We start from the raw sequence: 21,037 nt of genomic DNA, 5'->3' as shown, positions 1-21,037 counted from the left end.
AAAAAGCTCTTAAGTCCATTGCTTTGGGTTTTCCCATTGCTTTGTTTAATACAGAGAAAATAAATGGGTCTGAATACCCATAGCATCTTTAAAAGTTGTGAGTGGAAGGGTATATGGTTTTCCAAAAGGTTCTTTTATCGAAGAGAGAATAAATGGGCCTGAACAACAATTGCATCTTTAATTGCAGTGAGAGGAAGGGTATGTGGATTTCCCATTACATCTTTACCTGCAGAGAGAATAACTTCATCTGAATAGTAGGGGTGTCATTAATCACAGTGACATTTTATTTGGTTTAAATATAAAATGTATATATTTTTAAAAATCAAAATAAGGCCAATAAAGCTAACCAACAGTTCATCCTACTTAAAGAACAAACAGCTTAGTCATAATATAACTGATGAAGAACTACTATCGATCTATCATTGTACTGGTAAAAAACTAAATTTTGTTCCTGATCTGTTCCTTTTGACTATAATTTATACATCATTCATAAGCAAAACAGCACCATTGTGAACAGTAAACCGTCACATGTGTCTTCCTCTGTGTCTTCATTTGTGCTAGTAAGTTGAGTTGGTTTTCTGTTTTCGCTTGTTTGGCAGTCTGAACTGGGCTCTAGCGGCTTGCTGACCTGTTATCTGCCACACCCATCACTCAGCACTCTGCTTTTGTCTTGCAAGAGTTAACTATGTTTGTCTGTTATTGCGTTTATCTGGGACAGGGCCTATCCCTTCTATATGTATTCAGCACTCACTTCATACTCTGCTGTCAAATTACTGTCTGGCCTTATTCACACTTCTTCTGAATGTTTTTCTTCTTTTCTTCCAGTACTCGACTTGAACTTCTTACTTCCCTTAGGATTCTGATTGTGTCATTGTTTGTTGTTGTTGCTGACTCGGTTTGTCCCTTATTTTGTTTGTCTTGTTCTGTGTCTGCACAGAAACGTAAGGATTTATTGTCGTCTACAAGGGGCTGCAGCATAAAGAAAGGTGAGCTTGCGACATTTTGATATTGTCTTTTAGTTGTCCTGTGTCACTAGGACATGTAGAGGCAATAGGCAGCTGTCAGTTTTAGGGGCTAAACTTAGGGATCACTGTCCTGTTAGTCTTCCTGAATTCTAGTCCCCCATTACACTAGCTTTTTCATATTGTTCTTCAGTTGATTGATCTGACCTAGATCATGTACCAGTATCATAAATGGTGGTAGCAACATTTATTATTATTATATCTAGATACCCATTTACTATGTGGTTCTGGAGGGTTCACATACAGTACATTAGATGAATAAATTAGTACAAAAGACACACTACACTAAACTGACACAAGTTGGAAGGAGGACCCTGCCTTTGAGGCATGTGCTACAATCCATTGTCTTCATTTTTCTAGTATTTAGTTGGCAGCTTGTGACCAAGCCCCCACAACTGCATATTTAGAATGTATATGTGTATATGTGTATATGTATATATATGTGTAATGTGTGTAAGGTTTAATAGTATTGCAGCTGGGGTAGATCCGGTAGACATTCTAGAAGATGAACATACACACTTAGCATCCTAAACCTGTGTATCTCACCCCTGCTATCGACCTAATTCTGGACACAGTCAAGGTGAAAAATGCTAATGATTTACTCGCTGGAATTTACTTCAGCACCCTGTGCACATAGAAGCACATTTACTAACCCAGTCCTGTCGCGTTCCCCGTTCCGGATGGTGCGACGAAGATGAAGTCTGGCGCAATTCACCAAGATTGTGCGCCCGAGATCCTGCATGTGTCGCTTCCCCACTGAGGTCCGCCGGAGTTCACATTCTTCTTCCTAGTGTTTGTGAGTGCATGTCTTGCGACACAATTTGAGATGTTAAATCAGGGGTCCCCAAACTTTTTACATAGAGGGCCGTTCACGGTCCCTCTCAGACCGTTGAAGGGCCGGACTAAAGTTAAAAAATAAAAAAAAATAAGAAATTCCTCTGTACACTGCACATATCCTATACTGCTCCTTCATCATTAATTATTTCCTATGCTTCCCCCCACCACTTATTATTTCCTATGCTGCCCCTCCATCATTAATTATTTCCCATACTGCCCCTCCATCATTAATTATTCCCTATACTGCCCCTCCATCATTAATTATTCCCTATACTGCCCCTCCACCATTAATTATTCCCTATACTGCCCCTCCATCATTAATTATTCCCTATACTGCCCCTCCATCATTAATTATTCCTCATATTGCCCCTCCATCATTAATTATTCCCTATACTGCTCCTCCATCATTAATTATTCCCCATATTGCCCCTCCATCATTAATTATTCCCTATACTGCCCCTCCATCATTAATTATTCCCTATACTGCCCCTCCACCATTAATTATTCCCTATACTGCCCCTCTATTATTAATTATTCCCTATACTGCCCTTCCATCATTAATTATTCCCTATACTGCCCCTCCATCATTAATTATTCCCCATATTGCCCCTCCACCATTAATTATTCCCTATACTGCCCCTCCATTATTAATTATTCCCTATACTGCCCCTCCACCATTAATTATTCCCTATACTGCCCCTCCATTATTAATTATTCCCTATACTGCCCCTCCATCATTAATTATTCCCTATACTGCCCCTCCATCATTAATTATTCCCTATACTGCCCCTCCATCATTAATTATTCCCTATACTGCCCCTCTATTATTAATTATTCCCTATACTGCCCCTCCATTATTAATTATTCCCTATACTGCCCCTCCATCATTAATTATTCCCTATACTGCCCCTCCATCATTAATTATTCCCTATACTGCCCCTCCATCATTAATTATTCCCTATACTGCCCCTCTATTATTAATTATTCCCTATACTGCCCCTCTATTATTAATTATTCCCTATACTGATCCTCTGTTATTAATTATTCCCTATACTGCCCTATACTATATTTAAGGCCCCCATAATTAATTATTTTTTTTATATCCGGGCCCCCGGCCGCCAAAATATATTTGCTGCTGGTTAAAAAAAAAAAATCCTATACTCACCTCTGGCAGCGGCTCCCGAGTCTTCTATCTTCGGGCTGCTGTCTGCCGGGAAGGGGTGCGCGGCCGCGTGATGACGTCATCACGCGGCCGCACACTCAGGTTCACGGAGCGATGTGCGCCGGGGTCGTCTTCCGGCCACATCGCTCCACCTGTAATAATGGTGCTCGAGCGGCCGTATCGGCCGCGTCGAGCACTATTCAGTGGCGGGCAGGAGCTTCCTGTCCGGAGGGACGGAGGCTCCTGCCTGACTGCCGCGACTTGCCGGGGGCCTCAGCAGGAGCCGCTGGCGCTCCAAGGGGCCGGATAAAAACGGTCCGCGGGCCGCATGTCGCCCGCGGGCCGTAGTTTGGGGACCACTGTGTTAAATCCTGCGCATTGTCCAAATCCATCAGATCGTCCAACTAGAGAAGCAAAATTTGCTGACCTCAGCTTTACCAGATAAAGCAGAATTATACATTTGGACTCCCAGCAACTTTAACTTTGTAGTCTCTTTAAACAGAAGATGGATTCCTTTAGGAATGGTGGGGGCTATAGAAATTCTAATCAGTGTGATGACACCTTTAAATTTGTAGAATATTACCTTCCCTGCTATTAGGAATACGTGTTACCACAGAGATCACTTGTAGACATGTCTTCAGAAAAGACTCAAGAGCTAGAAACACTTGTCTTCTCTAAAGGTCAAAAATGTTATTGGTTCAATGAGGAAGAACAATTGTCACTTGAGTAGTAGTTACATAAACAAATTGAATTGAATAATTACTCTGAAAGATTTATAAAAGCTATTATTTCCTAACATGTACTATAAAAATTACACTTTTTAGCAGTCAGATCTGTATTAATCACCATGAATCTGAATAAGTTGGGAGAAATCTTCTAATATATATGTACTAGTTGCTTCACTAGGAGAGGCAGAGCCCCATAGCAGACTAATGAATGGGGCCCTCTTTCTCCTTAAAAAAATATATACATATTTGTATATCACACATTTGAATTACAGGGCTGCATCTGCCATGATGCAGGCCTGTTTGGCTGCGCCACTCTTACTTTGGAGGACCCAGGCGGCGTGTGATATACATAGGCATATAGCATATACACACCAGGTGATGTTTAATAAAGTACTGAAACCAGGTAATGTCTAATACATTTTTATAAAGTACCGAGATGATTACTGACAAAGGCATTTTTGAACTCATTATTGCAGAGGCTATTGGAACTTGTCACCGGCCTGGTCAAAGGTTTTCTTCAATAGAGTATGCTACCCAAAAATGGATTGAAAAGTGATAAATCCCCATTAATTAATTTCCCCGGTTGAGGCTATATGTACCCTGACCTCCCCATGTAGTTTAATAGCAGACAGCACTCTTTAATAAATTAGAAGCAGCTCTGTTGATATTGCTTCTGCAAGAATTAATAAAAGGGGGGCATTCATTATTGACTTCCCGTCATTATTGACTTTTGGCTGCCCCCCTCTGCACTTTGTGTGCCTTATTTATGAAGTTACATTGCCTCAATATTGGTCCTTTACTGACACTCACACATTTTTTCTATTTCTGGTCTCTGTAGTTTGGCGCAGTTTGACAACATTGACACTTTTCTTGTGCTTCTAAGTTCCAAACATAATTTTTCTGTAATTTTTGGAGCACAAACACAAAAAATATAAGTTGGTCTCCCAAGTTCTATTTATCTTCATGAATGTGGAGACAGTTCAAAACTTTATCAGTCGTGCTACAATTCATTAACCCCTTCAGCCACAATCAAACATCCCAGTGTAAATTACTGCATAATTTGTGCAACAAAAACATGCACCCTGCCCCACAATTGACGGACCACCCCCTGTAACCTCTTTAACTATGTGCTCTCTCCCTACACACATGCTTACCAAATTGTAGAAAGAAGAAGAGGATTAAACTTCTGCACAGATTTATCCCCATGAAAATGATATGGTCAGGCACTTGAAATTCTTCTTCCCGAACTCAAATAAGAATTTATTATTTCCAATGTTACAATTCTTTTAGAAAACGAGGCAGTGCTAGTAGCATAAATTAGAAAACTATATAGATTTTCTATTTTAAATGGATTTTCTCCTATGCATAATAATTTTTGCAGCAAAATATTTTACATATTTATTTTCTTTACTCAGCTAGGTGCTAAGATATTCAATTTCAGGTAGTTCATATGATTATTGGACAGCTTCCACTTCTAAAAATATTAGAATTAACCTAACTGCTGTTAAATACTGAAGAGATTTTGGTAGTGCATTTGTTTATACTATGCAGTGACAAGGCTCATGGAATGTATTCTCAGGGAATGCATTATTAATACCGGCTTTTTGGCAGTATAGGGCTATAAAGTGTTTGGTATAGTAAAGGAGGATCTGTCTTTTGATTATGAAATTTTGCATGAAGAAGATTGGATGAAAATCAAACTTCTTCATTACTTCAAGATGAAAGGGTAACAAGAGGAGAGCGTGCTTCCATCAGCACTCTGTGAAGATGCTTTCATACATAGCACAATCTGTTCTGGACTCTGGACCATAAAACATGGAGGATCCTGTGCCAGACAGCTGGACGACAGACAGGATTAAATTGTGGACCTGGCTGTCAGAAGGCCCAGAGATTACAGCATTTTAAAAGTGCTTCCCTTTATCAACTTGATACCATATTATATATTAATGTGGTGTTCTTTGTGTTTCAGGCTCCATAACGCTGTCCTGGCCACAGCATTAGAGAACCTCACCAGACTTGTCATGTACGGCTCCAACTCAGTGAAAGGAGCCTAGTGCTGCTTTAATTTTCCCAGCATGTAGCTCAATGCTTATCTACCTCTGCAGCTTTTCTAACTTTAGTGCAAAATGAAAATGATCTAAACATGAATGGGTTAGGGAAGTTGCTGGGCAGCCTGCAGGTAAAGGGATGTTGTAAAAACTAGTATATAGGTAACCATTTCAAGTTGAAATATCTCATATTTGTCAATGTTCAGAGTAGGACCTGCTTACACAGAACTTCCACCTGCCTGTGCTATAATTCATGAGTCACTTTCACTCCCTCCTGTATGAAAGAAGAGGAAAAAATAATCTGAACTTATGTCCAAAGTAGTTTGCTAGCATCGCAGGGCCATTGGCATGGCTCAGTTGCTGTGGAGATGAAAATTGAGAGCAAAAATAAAACTATTACAGATTTTAAAGTGACCAAAATGTCATCTTTCAGTCTGAGAACATTCTATGAATACAGAGGGATTTGGTATAGTTTTATCTTTCATGCAGTATGTAGCATGTGTTGTATCATACTACTTTCTAGTTTTATTACCCTTTACTATGCAAACTACTGAAAACCACTGGGACTTGTTCTGTCTTTTGATCAGGTTTTGATGTAGATGCTGCAGTAGATATTTAATGTAATATAATCATTGATCATAGAAGCCTGTAGTTAATTTTGTGTTGTTTTACTTGCTGTTTAATAGAATATATTCTTGTAAATTTTACAAATATTTATCTTAAACCATTTTAAAGTTTCCCTTTTATGGTTTCTGTAGATTCTTACTTTCTATATTTCCCTCAGAGTCTGAATATCAAGTAAGTGATCATGGCAGATGGCTTCAAAGCCTGCATAAAGGGTTTACCATGAAAGATATTTATAGCATGTCCATAGGGTCTTCCACAATTGCCTGATCTCTACTCGGGGACCCACCCTTATTTCTTAAATGAACACTATTCCCAAACCCATTTTACTGTCTGAAGTTTTCCAAAGGTGGAACATGAATCTATCAGCATTTATGGCATATTCTATGGATTTGTTATGCATGTTTTTCTCATGGGAAAACAAAATGTTGTGACCAAACAATTACCTTATAACATACTGTAATCCTGTAAAGATGACAATACAATGATGTACAGTATCTCTACACCAACCAACCTGCACAGAGTTTTTCTAGAAAGCTCTGTTGCACCCAGATTATTGTTGGCTAGGGCTAAAAGATTCCTGTAAAATATGTCATAAATACTTTTTTATTAGAGCTCAAATAAGATGGAAGCTGAAATAATCATGGACTGAAAAAGATAAGAAAAAAATATCTAGCATTAGAATATAAAAAAAAGATTTGATGCAGTTAGTTTTGCCACCCAGGCTCCATCCAGTAGACAGTAAAGAGATTAAAGGAAATCTACCATCAACATCCAGCATTATAAAGCACTTACTTACTTAAAACACTTACTTATAGATCCAAGAGCCTTGACTGTGGTAATCTTCTTATATTTGTTATGCATGGCTTCCTTCTTTCTAAAATCAGCTTTTTAAATTATACTTATGAACTTGAAGGGTTCCTGGAGGTGGCAACACAGCCCATCTGTGCTCTAGCTTTACAGGGTGTTCCCCCTCAACTACTTCTACAGAACTGCCTCCAACCTCTGCCTGCTGTAATCTCACACAGTGAAAGGGAGAAAATGGTCCTTCACAATGTAACAGCCTGTAAATCTGCAGCATGGAGAGCCTCTTGTATCACCCCTAGAAGTCCTTCAGGCTCATTAGTATAATTGTATAAGTTGATTTTAGAAGGAAGGAGGCCATGGAAAACAAATATCAGAAGATTACCACAGTCCCAGTGCCTAAATCTATGAGGAAGTGTCCTTGGTTTATCATAACGGATTTTGATTTCCTTTAATCGGGTACGATAAGGGTATGTATATGGGATGCAGAACCTAACCTAGAAAGGCCTAGAGAAAAATCTAACTGCCCTAAATCAAAAGTAGTGGTACTTAAAAATTTGACTTAATTTCTTACTTCTTTGCCAACTAGTATCTACTAAATCTAATTATATTACTGATAATTGGCAATACTAGTGTATATTAAGTAAAAAAGAATATAATAGTTGTAGAAAACTCCCATAAAATGGGAGCCCGACAATGATGGCTCAAGAAAAGACAGAATTTTGTTGCACTAAAAAACTGTCTGCACCACATTTATAAAGGGTTTTAGTCAGTCTTTTGGCTCTTCGATGATTAGCTCAAGAAAAGGGGCGTGGCCTGTGGAAATGGAGCATGACCTAGTGCCAAAAAGGTCTGTGCACCAAAAATACTGCTGACCTGACAGCATTTTGTCCTAATTTTCTGGCGTAAAGTAAGCCAACTATAAGTACCTGCAGAGTACGACTAGACAGTCTTATACTGCACCAGATTTATCACCCAGCACCAGACACTTATATGAATATGGTGCAGAATAGCACTGTCTAGTCTAACTATGCACTGTCTAACCTTAGGACACTTTTAAAAAATCTGCCCCAATATTTATTTTATCTCTTGCCCAGTTTGCAGAAACTGGTGGAAAAAAAATTATCTTCTGTTCATGATACAGTTCCTTGTGTCAATGGCCTAGTCGGTGATTGGTGGTTCAGAGGAGTGAGAATCTTGCACCAGTGGTCAATTTCTCATATATCCACCTTATGGAGAGTTTGCCAATTAAGGCCGCCTTATAGGCGTGTGGAGACTTATAGCCATTGATGCTTCACCAGGGGATTCTGGGAAATATTCTTTACAAGGTGGGAAATGGAAAACAATGGGGCAGATTTACTTACCCGGTCCATTCGCGATCCAGCGGCGCGTTCTCTGCGCTGGATTCGGGTCCGGCCGAGATTTATTAAGGTAGTTCCTCCGCTGCCCACCAGGTGGCGCTGCTGCGCTGAAGAGCATCGGAACGCACTGGAATACACCGAGCCGGGCCGAGTGAAGGAAAGTGCAATTTTTGCGACACATTTTTTTTTAAAAATGCGCCAGTTTTTCCGAATCCGTCGGGTTTTCGTTCGGCCACGTCCCCCGATTTCCGTCACGTGCATGCCAATCGGCGCAAATCGCAAATATTCGGGTAACACATCGGAAAAACGCGAATCGGGCCCTAAGTAAATGACCCCCAATGTCTCTTTTTCTACTTTGAAAGGCAGTCCTTTAACAAAAAGCCTAATAACATGATTCCAAACCACCTTGGAAAACATATTTGCATATTTACAATTATTTCTTAGCGGAGCATCAGTGGTTCTAAGTCTCCACATGCCTTTAAGGTGGCATTAATTGGCTAACTTTTCATGAGAAGATGTCTTACTCCCTGACTCTAGTCAATAGCTTTACACTAAGCCAAACCAGTTCCATACACTGGTCGAAACAGTGATGTCTACAGTTGGGAGTCTGTTCCTTCTGGAATTGATATACTATTTTGGATTAATCCCACATGATGTTATTAGGCTTCTTGTAAGTGATGCTAAGTGTTTAGAGGGCTCCCTTTCAAGGTAGCAAAAGGAGGCATTGTTTTCCATTTCCCACCTTGGAAACCATATTTGCATATTTCTCAAATATTTGCAGCACACTTGGCTGAAAATAGATCTTGTTGCATCACTTTATTTTGAGATTAATCAAAGGATAACTTTTCTGACAAAGTCTTTTTCCTCTCTGATGCAAATTATCTCTGCATGATCCCTAAAGATTTCCAAGTTTCTGAACACATGAAAAGTAAACTCTACTGATATGAACAACTGGTTGCCCATTGAATTTCTGAATAAAATCTAAACGTCTCACCCTCATCCACAAAGCACTGCAACCTTTCTATTCCTCCTTTCTCATCTCGGTATACCAACCCGCCTGTGTTCTTCATTCTGTAAAAGATCTAAGGCTAGCAACCTGTATAATCAGAACTTCCCACTCCCATTTCCAGAGCTGCACTAAATATGGAATGTGGTCCCTAGAACAATCAGTCTAGTAGCCAACTTTTATAGTTTAAACATGCGTTGAACATTCTGTAAATTCATCTTACATTTATTCTATTGATGTTCAATTTCTCAGTCTGTTCCTCACCCTTGGGTGAGAAGATATGAACAACTCTTAATTGAAGCATCATGTATGGGTCATATTTGGTGTCCAAATTAACTGGAGACTAGAGATGAGCGAATATACTCATACGAGCTTGATGCTCGTTCGAGTATTAAGGTACTCGAAACGGCTCATTGCTCGGACGAGTATTTCCCCTGCTTGAGATTGAGCATTTAATTAAAAAAACACAGTGAAGAACAATGAAGAATAGAATAAAAACAGTGAACACAGTGAACACAGGATCATTTAAGTGAAAAACACAGTGAAGAATAGATTACAGATGTTCGGCACATCTGCTTACTTATCGGAAGATACACGCGAAACGGTGCGAACAAAATAGTATGTGAAGAACAATATATATGTGTAAAGAACACAACGAAGAACACGGTGAGCAGGACAGAGACACCGGGGAGCAGGACAGAGACACCGGAGAGCATCACAGAGACATCGGGGCAGTGGCAGCACGGAGACATCGGGGCAGCGGCAGCACGGAGACATCGGGGCAGCGGCAGCACGGAGACATCGGGGCAGCACGGAGACATCGGGGCAGTGGCAGTACGGAGACATCGGGGCAGCACGGAGACATCGGGGCAGTGGCAGAGAGATCAGGGAGACTTCAGTGGAAGAAGAGGAGTGGATCCCGGGACAGCGTATCTCCCGACAAGTAAGCAGATGTGCCGAACATCTGCAATCTATTCTTCACTGTGTTTTTCACAGCGTTTTTCACTTAAATGATCCTGTGTTCACTGTGTTCACTGTTTTTATTCTATTCTTCACTGTTCTTCACATCTGCTAACTTGTCGGGAGATAATATACGCGTGGAACAGTGAAGAATAGATTGCAGATGTTTGCATACATCTGCTAACGTATCTGAAGACATTCTTTTTCAGTTAATTAACACATTTTATTCCCAAACCATGGTCCCTTTGAAAAATGCTCGAGTCTTCCATTGACTTCAATGGGGCTCGTTATTCGAGATGAGCACTCGAGCATCTGGAAAAGTTCGTCTCGAATAACGAGCACTCGAGCATTTTAGTGCTCGCTCATCTCTACTGGAGACCCATCTGAAACATTGCTGTATGATCTTCCTTATTTACAATGAAGTGAGTCACCCTGCACTACCCCTTTGAGGATACTTTCCCCTGTGCGTCCTCTCCAGTCAGGAAACTAGGCTGCACTGTGGTGGTGCTCAACTCAAAATTAGATAAAGAGGCAGTACCACTATAATAGAAAAAGCAAAAGACGGCACTCACCAACTTCGTGCAGGAGATTTATTGAACTGTGCAGGGTACAGACGTGGACATGGTGCAGACCGCGGCAAGCGACGGGCCGTTTTGCGCCTGTGTAGCGCTTTCTCAAGCCACGGGCCGTTTCGCGAAACGGCCCGTCGCTTGCCGCGGTCTGCACCATGTCCACGTCTGTACCCTGCACAGTTCAATAAATCTCCTGCACAAAGTTGGTGAGTGCCGTCTTTTGCTTTTTCTATTATAGTGGTGCTGTATGGTCTTCCGTTGACTTGTCCTGACCTACCTTGAATTCTGAGGTTACTGCTTTTGGCCACAGGTGGAAAGATTTCTGTTTCGTAATCCTTTTATAAACTTATATATGACAAGAGCTGGTGTCAGGCTACTGGCAAGTGCAAAGTCTTCCCCAGTCTTGCAGGGTTGTGGGCGAATGTTGCGCTATGAGGGAAGTTGCATGGACTGCTCTGGTCTTCTGGAACCCATGTGTCCAGGGGTGTCTGTGAAAGCAAAAGCTAACTGACATTATTATTTAAGGATATGACATAGTTAATTTCATAGTTCAGTCTATAGAGAAAAAGATCATGAGTTCCTCTTACCAGGAAATGGGAAAACATAATTGTTTACAAGTCCTATTATTATAAACACATACTAAAGGATGTCTACCACCATGATCAAGGAATGCAAACCACGCACACTTATATGCAGGTGCAGGGCCGGATTAAGGGTGGTGGGGGCCCCTGGGCACAAACTGGTGGGGGCCCTTCCAACAATGTTTTTGGAAGTATAAAGCCTGCCAGACTCTTTAGTATATAGCCTGCCAGACCCTGTAGTTTATAGTCTGCAGCCCCCTGTAGAATACAGCCACCAGTCCCCTGTAGAATACAGCCACCAGCTCCCTGTAGTATACACCCACAAGCCCCCTGTAGAATTTAGCTGCCAGTCCCCTGTAGAAAATGGCCACAAAATAATAAACTTCATACTTACCCTCACTTTCCCTTCCAGTGATCCCATGATGCTCTTCCTCGCTCTTCAGGCAGCCGCCGGCCACTGAAGCCACAGCTGCCATCGCTGGGGGAGATTGCTGATGCACTGTTTTGGCAGCAGCATGTAGTGATCGACTGACTGTCGGAAACTGGTGGGGGCCCCTTAAAAAGTGAAAGTGGTGGGGGCCCCGGGGCTAGAGCCCCAGGAGCCCCTCCTTTAATCCGGCCCTGTTCAGGTGTAGGCCCTTCTGGCAGGCTCAGAACTTCCTTTAGCTTCTCATGTCCTTTTTCTTTTAAAGGCTTTAAAGCATTTAAAAAAAAAAAAAAAACTAGGAGATAAGTAGCAAAGAGAAGAGTCGATCCTACCAGAGGGGCACACACTAGCAGGTATCTGTGCCTGGTTGATCCATCCAGGTGGTAGATTTCCTTTCATAATTATTGCATTGAGAGTGCAACAGGGCAGACAACATGAATTTATGAACCCGACTTTTTCAGAGTTGACAGTTAAGGCTAGTGGAGATGCTGTAATGGTATTTCTTGGTTCATCCTGAGTCCTCAGATATCTATGTGAATTATCTGTGTATTACACAGTTTCCTGCTCTTTTAAATGAGTTACTTTGAAGATTATAGTATTTATTCACCTCAGTGAGAATATGCTTATCACAAATGTCAGCGTGTTTATATTAGAAATAGACAATATTGTATGTTGACAATGACAGGCTTCATAGACAGCATTAAAGTTACATTTACTGACACTTTCAACTCTTGTAATAACCTCTTCCTTTCCATCAGTTCCACCCACTGAACTTCCTCCTTCCATGGCAGTGTGAGTAACATATAGTTACATAGTTATTTCACAGTGAGTTCCTGCTTCCAGTCCTAAGAAACAGAATAGCAGTATAGTGCTCCACTCCTACACACCAACTGTAACATAAAGTGTGTGGGAGTGTCAGAGGGAGACAAAAAAATACATTCAGCCTCATCTATTCTATGAAACAATATTTATGACATTTTTTAATACTTAGAGCTGTAGTCCAGCAAAAATTACACGTGTCTCAAAAGTCACTGTGTTAGAGTTTTATTATTTAAAAAAGGGAAAGTTTCATTTGACCTAAACTATCGATGCACAGTCAGATGGTCAAAGGAAACAAATGGATTAGAAATGTGAAGTATCCGTTATACCGTATACACTACAACAGAAGTACCGGGACACATAATACCTACAGGAGTTTTTATGGCATCCAGTTCTAAATACATAGCCATGGATATGGAGTTTTTCACACTATGTAGATTAAAGATGCTTAACAAGTAACATGGCAGGGTATATTTCAGACACCAATTCTCTTGATGTCTTAATGAACTGGTGTCTGCACCTACAAAAAATTTTAAAAATCCTTTTTGCACTTTACTGATCTTCATTGAAGCCAGACTAGTATATACTATAAAGCACTATTCTGGGTCTCCAGGCACCATCAAGGCCTTACTACATGTGACTGCACTCTGGAAGGGATGGTAAGTTGTGGTGCACCCCAGAGAGTTAGGGTTTGCAGTAAATGGTTACCTTTTTTCTGAAGAAATTTAGGTACAAAGCAATACAAGCTAAAGCATAGTGCTGACTTCTCCAATCTTCACCCTGATAGAAGAAATGTTCTAGACTGAGGAAAGACCTGGGCTAGCTGTCCCTCCCTTTCTCACAAGACTAGAACCCTGGTCAAAGGCTAGGAGGCTCCTGGTTGCTGAGGCAGACTGACAGTCTTCTCCTCCAAGCTATGTTCCCTAACTGCAAGACACTAGACACTGGGACTGTTCACTTTATGTACCTTCTATTTCAGCACAAACACTGCCAAAGCATTCTACCATAGGCTTATATTGAGTCACCTTCTATGGCAGTAAGGTTCTAAAGTTGTAAACAACTTTCCTGATATCACCTGTCATTCTAGAGGTCAGGCTGTCTGCTTTTATAGTACACAAGTCCGTTTTTCTCCTGCAAAACAATGTCTGCAGAACCAGGTACCTTAGTCAGACCCCTCATCAATCCCGGAGATTAATGGAGCAGGCAGCTGCACGAGACCGTTCTGCTCCATACATCTCAACCGAGCTGATGAAAATTGCCGAGCACCGCCCTCTGCTCCATTCATCTCTGGGAGCATCTCTAGGGTCAGACTGCATACCCCTCGTTCTCATGATCTGTGGGGATCTCATCACCTAACTTGGTTTGTGGGGACACCCGTTTATGGGGTTAAATATAATAATACAATAATATTTCAACAAAACTATGGTACAGCAATTGTCCTTTTAAATCCCCCCCACATAAACACCACAAGCAAAATTAACATTGTCTCTATGATAGCGTCTCAAACATACCTTTCCTATTTCCTTCTATCTATTTGCTATTTCAGAGAAAATAACAACTTTTCACCTTTAAACATGGTCATCTCTATGAGGATACTCATCATTAGGTTCATACACATAAGACAAATTGTCATTACATAATTTCCAATTAAAAGAATACGCATGCCGTACCTAAAATAAAAAAGCAGACAATCTTTGCCTTGCCATCATATTTCAGTACAATATCCGCATATACAGCCATCTCACTATAATCCCTATCATTGTGTGATTTAATCTTGACACATGCAGGAAAGAAAAAGCAATAGCTTTGTGTGGCACCACTCATTCTATTTTTAAATCTTGCGGTGGAAATTGCTACTTCTCTGTACAATGTAGTGCATACAGCTCGGAGCCTGAATATACCATACTGCTTCCAGTTTGTCAGGGAAAAACAGCTAATGGTCGGTTAGGAATGACACTTTCAGAATAGACAGGAGTGGGATGGAAACCGGGCAATTTTAAGTATTACCTTTTCAATATAGGTATCATTCTCGCTCAATCACTTTCCAGTATCCAGGACACTGTGCTCCTTTCTAACTGACTGTTCAACTCAAGGGGAAGGAACAGGGAATTTCACAATCTGCCCCCACCTTTATTATTTCTTAAATACATTAGGAGCCAAAAGTAGTGGAGGAGGGAGAAACATGTCTTAAAGTGTACCTGTCAAATGGTAGTGAAATATATAGCACAGCTTGAGTTGGTGCATCATTATAATGTACAGTCACCACCACATATGCCTTTATTATGAAATAAAAGGTTAGAAAGTCTCTCCTTATCTATATGTAATGAATGCTACAGCATTATTAAAATCGCCTGCTTATAGCAAGAATTCTCTTTAACACTAAGCTTACATGACTATTATCAGCAAATTTAATGACATTTTACTGCATGATGATGCTAAAAATATCCTAAGAATGTACTAAATGTTCTAGAGCATAAGATGTTCATATCTGCCCAGAGGAATGCTAATGGCACATTACGGCTTTATATTCCTATATTTAAAGCAGTTTTTCTTCATTTTTGGCAATGATGCTCTTTGTATATGGAAAGACCAACAATTAAGCCAAGATCAATTTTCATGCATTGACAAACTAGAAACAAAGCTAGAAAATAATAAGGATATGGAATATATTCTAGATTTCTAGAATAAGTGCTACTGTATTTTATGTTTTTGCCTTTTTAGCCAGCAAGTTTGGGTAAGTGTCTGCACCAATCTGACAAGGAGTAGCTTAACAGGGTGCCAAAATTGTGCTCAAAACCAGAACTGGGAGACTTAACCCCTTGCTGACATGTGCCATACTATTACAGCGCAGCATTGGGCCCATTGTATGGAGAGGGTTCTGCAACACCTCTGCCGCTGCATAGGCAAGGTGGTTGTTGCGAATAGTGCCCTCTCCTTGCCAGGATCTATCTGGTGATCCTGCACAACTCATCCAGAAGCTACTGCTAGGTAAACTTAGTCAATGCTAGGTAAACTTAGCCAATGTTATTGTCCAATGAGATTCATTGTAATATTGTAAAGCAAGCTGAAAGCTGATTGGAGGGTGCTACATCTTGACCAAAGGAGTAAATAAACCCTTGGTGGGCGGGAGCATATGGTCAGACTCAGAGTTAGTTAGAGACTCCATCTTGGAGCACATGTCAGCAAAGCAAGCAGAGGAGAGTGCAGCTCCGGCAGAACCGCACCAGCCAGTGTCATAATACCAGAAAGCAGAGGTGCTTCATGTAATCCCTGGGTAGGGCTGTCTCACCTATTAGCCAGGGACCTCTTCATACTTCTCAGGGGAAACCGCTTTCATCAGCCTCTCCCTCCATATTTCTTGCACACAACACCTGCTGGAGACCTGCCAGGCTGTAGGCCCATCCTCCGGTCCCACTACCAAGCACTGGGACTGCAGCCCAAAGCTGCATAAGCCAGCCACTCCAGTATTCTGGGCCCTGGCTGTCTACAGCCACTGAAGAAAGGCCGGGCCCCAGTGGGGGATGTGGCAGTTTACATACAAGGTGGCTGTTGATGTGCTGCATGTTGCAATAAACACCCACATTTGGTACTGGCACTGATCGTGAGTGTTAAAATGCCACAGGCAAATCTATCAGGAGCATTTAAATTGCTGAGACGCATATGTGCCGCCATCTTGGGTGCTCCCGCCACCCCCATGTGACCTCATGGTGGGCAGTGATCTTCCATGATTTCCATGATTTCCATGTCCTAGAGTCAGGGCCGGCTCCAGGTTCTGGTAGGCCCCTGGGCGCCAGTGCCTCAGTGGGCCCCTTTACTATGCCTCCCAAATTCGAGTCAGAAAAAGTGACCCACGGCCCGCTTTTGCCCCCTCTTGTTGCCCCACCATACGTTTTTCATGTTACCATGTGTTTGGCTGCTTTTAAAGCCATTTTCTTCATTGATGGAAGCGTAAGCTAATGTGTTTACATTTTCACACCTGCTTACACTTCTAGCAATGAAAGAAAACTCTTTCTAAGCAGCCAAACACATGCGGTGTTATGCATACGTACAAATGTGTGCAGAAAACACTGTGGGCCACATTTATCAAAAGTAGTGCACTAGGTGCAGTTTGCCTGTGGAGTGTGCAGGATGCGGCACATTACAGAATACTGCCGCACGGTTTTCATTAATCTGGTACCTCCTGCACTTTCTGGGAAGTGTCACCAACCTTTTTTTGGTGCACAGTTAACATAGAGTGTGCAACGCAATCCTGTCGAGTTGCAGTAATAAATGTGGTGGGTCCGACTATGCACCGGACGCCCCTTTATGTGCAGAATTTTGTGGTGCGGCTGCTACAGAGCAGCTGGCACATAAAACTGGTGCAGACACTTTATAAATACAAGTGCAAGCATTTTAGACAATCAGACAGAAAACTGGCGCAAACACTTTAATATATGTGGCCCATGTGTGAACGCATCTTCAGGGTTATTGTTTTAAAGGAGGGAGGGGGTCAACAGGAAAGGAGACATTGGAAAAGAGGTAGAACAGGTGGCACAGGGGTAAAATGGCAGGGGGCAGAAAGTGGGCAATAATTTACACTGTAGGAGGGAGAAAATGATTGGCAGGCATCAACAGGGTGTAATGATACAAACCCTTTTAGACTACTCTGCATGGATGGACTACAAAAGTAAGAGGTAGGCAGTGGCATTAGAACCTGACTGTCAGGGGCAAGACAGCAAAGGGTTAACTGAAAAGACAGCGGAATGACACCTACCATGCTGTCCTCCTGAGCCTCCTCACACAGGGTCACGGGGTCACCATACATCGCTGCAGACAGAGGTGACAAGTTCAGCACATGCTGCCTCTGTCAGCGTCCAGCCTGTCTTCCTCCTCCTCCGTGCACTTGCTTATACAACTGCCGGCCGACCCCCGAACAGCACTGGTGCCTGGTAGGTTTTCACAGCCCCTACAGGTACCCGGGAAAACACAGCTCAGGCAACACTGATGATGCAGAGAGTGACTGCTCTCTGCATCATTATTATATCATCGGGGAACACCTCCCCCGCCTCCAGTGGGCCCTGCCAGCACATGTGGGCCCCGGCACTTGCCCAGGTATGCCGGGTGCTGACGCCGGGCCTGCCTAGAGTCTCTTTTAGACTCTCTTAAACCTGTCATTTTGTCTTATCTCTCAGAGTCTTCCAGAGGCAGTGCTTAGAGGTTAGTAGCAAAACTGCCATATTATGCAGTACAGTAGCACTGAAGTATATGGCAGAAGCGATTAGACATCCAAAGGTTCAAGTACTCTAAAAGGACTAAAAATTGTAAAAAGAAAACAAGAAAAAATAATAAACCTAAAAGTTTAAATCAATCCCCTTTCCCTAGATCTGATATAAATATATAAGAATACAGAAATATCCCAGAAAGTATTTTCTGTTCTGTAGTACATAGAAACATGCTTTTTGTGTCATATTATAGATATGGAGCTCCTCCTCAGATCACATGCATGGATGACATACAAACAGTTTAATGCATAGTATTAAATGCAAGGAATTGATCCTCTCTATGCAACCAGTAAACTTGACTCATCTCATGTGAAAATGAGATGAGTCATATCTGCCTGACTTTGGGGGAGATTTTTTATAGGTAAACGGATAACATTTCACATGAACGAAGGAATTCTATTATGGATGCCCAATGAAAAATCACACAAACATCCTACATTGCAAAGGCTGAATTCCGCTCCCTGAATCTGCAGCAATAAATATTATTCAAAACTCATAGCAGAACTAAGTTTCCACTGTAAATTTTTATTGCTCTGGATGTTTGCGATTTGTATAAATCCCATCCACTGTGCTGCAAGTAAATCATGGAGGGTTCCTTGCTGCAAACCATCTGCTTCTGCCTTAAGGAAAGGTTTAGGAATGCCTTATTTTTACTTGAATATATTATAGAAAATATAATTATAGTGATCATAATATAAAAATTATAATTGCTATATAGAGCACACAAAATGAGCTGAAAATTGCAACATACATAAAAGCATATGTACAGAAACATGAGACTTATACAGTAACATCTATTTCCGGAAATGTGAAGAAATAAAATTTCCCAATAGTAAAATATATAGTGCCTTTAATGGAGTCACTGCACCAGGACTCATCTCCAAGCTTATCTAGACTTTAAATGAATAGAATTTGTGTCCCTATAGCCATATATGCAATTTATTAGGCAGTGTGTCTTAAAAATGATGTTTCTAAGTGTTGGTTATTCCCGCTAGTATGGAAGCAGCCATTTTCTCTGCCACTCTTTTCTCATGAAAGCTAGTAATGATTGCAACACAAGAGATAAGAGCAATATTCACCATAATGGGTGTAAACAAACTGACAGCTATAATCTTCCTGTAGAAAACAAATGGAGATGTTGGAAACCACTTGACAATGATTTTTCAGGAGGTGTCTTTTGTATAGCATCTGTAGACACATGTTACTTTTTATAAGAAGTTACTTAGAAATGTTTAGTGCACAATAAGGTGAGCACAATTATTCATATGCAAATCTTTGTAATACATTGAGGTCGGAAAAAGGAGGTAAATGTTACTGCTGCAAGAAGGAAATGGAAACAAACAGTTTAGTGATATTTTCAACACAAAATATACTGCCATAATTAACTACTGGACCTTGTTTTCGTGTTCATTGATCAACGTCTATTGTTAAGTGCCAACACATTGTATTGCAAGGAGGCCCTTCAATCAAGTCCTGAATTCACAGTTCCTAATGAGTTAAATTTCCTCGCTCATACACACTTTGAGCTAATGCCATAGAAAGACACATCTACCACCAGGATAAAGGATTGTAAACCAAGGACACATACTTGCTGGTGCGTGCCTAGTCTTACAGAATCTTCTTTACGCTTACTATGACCTTCTTTTTAAGAAAAAAGGCTTTAAAAATTATGCAAATAAGCCTAAGAGGCTCCAATCTCCATTAACATCTATGGACAAGAATTCAAAATCCAGGCATATGGTGCTCTGCTCTGGCCTATTTTTCATGGAATATTGAAGAATATATACACTATAGTCTTGCCTAGGAGTAAAGTTTCCAATGGACAATGACAAAATGATAGCCATAAGACCGATCGACAGCGTAGACAAGATTGTATATGTGGGCTTAACCACAGGGCATTAATCCAAGTGTCCCCATTGGCCTTCACACAGGAAAGGCTGCAACCTCTCAGAGTAGTTCTGATGTAGGTGACAGTTGGCATAAATTACACATAGACAGTCTAGTTTTTGGACTGGTAGCTGTCAGGCTGGATCGGATATACCAACTTTAGGTCAGGGCAGTTTTCAAGGTAGAGTCCTAATGTCGGGGTAATGTTGAAATCGGGTCATGGTTAAGCTATCAGTATAGAGTCATAGTCAGGTAAAATCAAACAAAAATAGTAGGATGAAACACAGTATTAAGATAATTGGGGTATATGAACCTTTGCGTGGAACACATGGAACTTTAATGCTTAGGCACCTCCTATTGGGAGAAGTTACTTTTATAGCAAGCAGTAAATAACTTATTTCCAGAAGACTTTTAAGACCCACGAACACTGGTCCTTTAATAATAATAATACTACTAATAATAATTCCTTTATTTATATATCACTCACAAATTATGCAGCGCTGCACAGGGCTTAAAGGAAATCTACCATCAAAATCAAGCATGATAAATTAGGGACTATTACTCATAGATCCAGGCACTGTGACTGTGACCTCCTTCCTTTTAAAATTAACTTTGCAAATTATGCTAATGAACCAGAAGGGTTACTCCATGCTGTTGCTTCACATTCTGTGACACACTCCTCCTCCATCTCCCTGCTTCTGCAGCATTTCCCCCTTTATCTGCTTGTTATAATTTAACACAGTTGAAGAGGATAGTGCACCTGCACAATGTAGCAGACATTCTTGAAAGTAGAGATGAGAAAACACTTACAGAAATTATTCTGGAACGGTGGAGGCTAGAGGGAAAATTGGTGTCCGATGACACCAGAATCAGTGCAACAATGCCTATTATCGTGGTACTCTTCTCTTGTATTTTCTTAAAATAATCTATTCAAATAT

The 21,037-nt window shown here is 41.0% G+C and overlaps 1 long non-coding RNA gene across 2 annotated transcripts in view; it reads right to left on the bottom strand.

The window, feature by feature from the left end:
- The window catches only part of LOC140116602 (uncharacterized), a 35,736-nt gene that overhangs the window by 3,025 nt on the left and 11,674 nt on the right, over nucleotides 1-21,037 (bottom strand). Inside the window, exons 1-2 of one of the 2 annotated variants that reach the window (XR_011852845.1) lie at nucleotides 14,959-15,036; nucleotides 11,402-11,612 (exon numbers count right to left, since the gene is read on the bottom strand). This is a non-coding gene — a long non-coding RNA (uncharacterized lncRNA). Of the gene's footprint in view, nucleotides 1-11,401; nucleotides 11,613-14,958; nucleotides 15,037-21,037 lie in introns of those variants that run through there. The other variant, XR_011852844.1, reaches the window with a different exon arrangement.

This window comes from Engystomops pustulosus, chromosome 2 (assembly GCF_040894005.1).
Source record: "Engystomops pustulosus chromosome 2, aEngPut4.maternal, whole genome shotgun sequence".
Taxonomy (NCBI): domain Eukaryota; kingdom Metazoa; phylum Chordata; class Amphibia; order Anura; family Leptodactylidae; genus Engystomops; species Engystomops pustulosus.
This window is presented reverse-complemented; position numbering and strand designations above follow the sequence as displayed.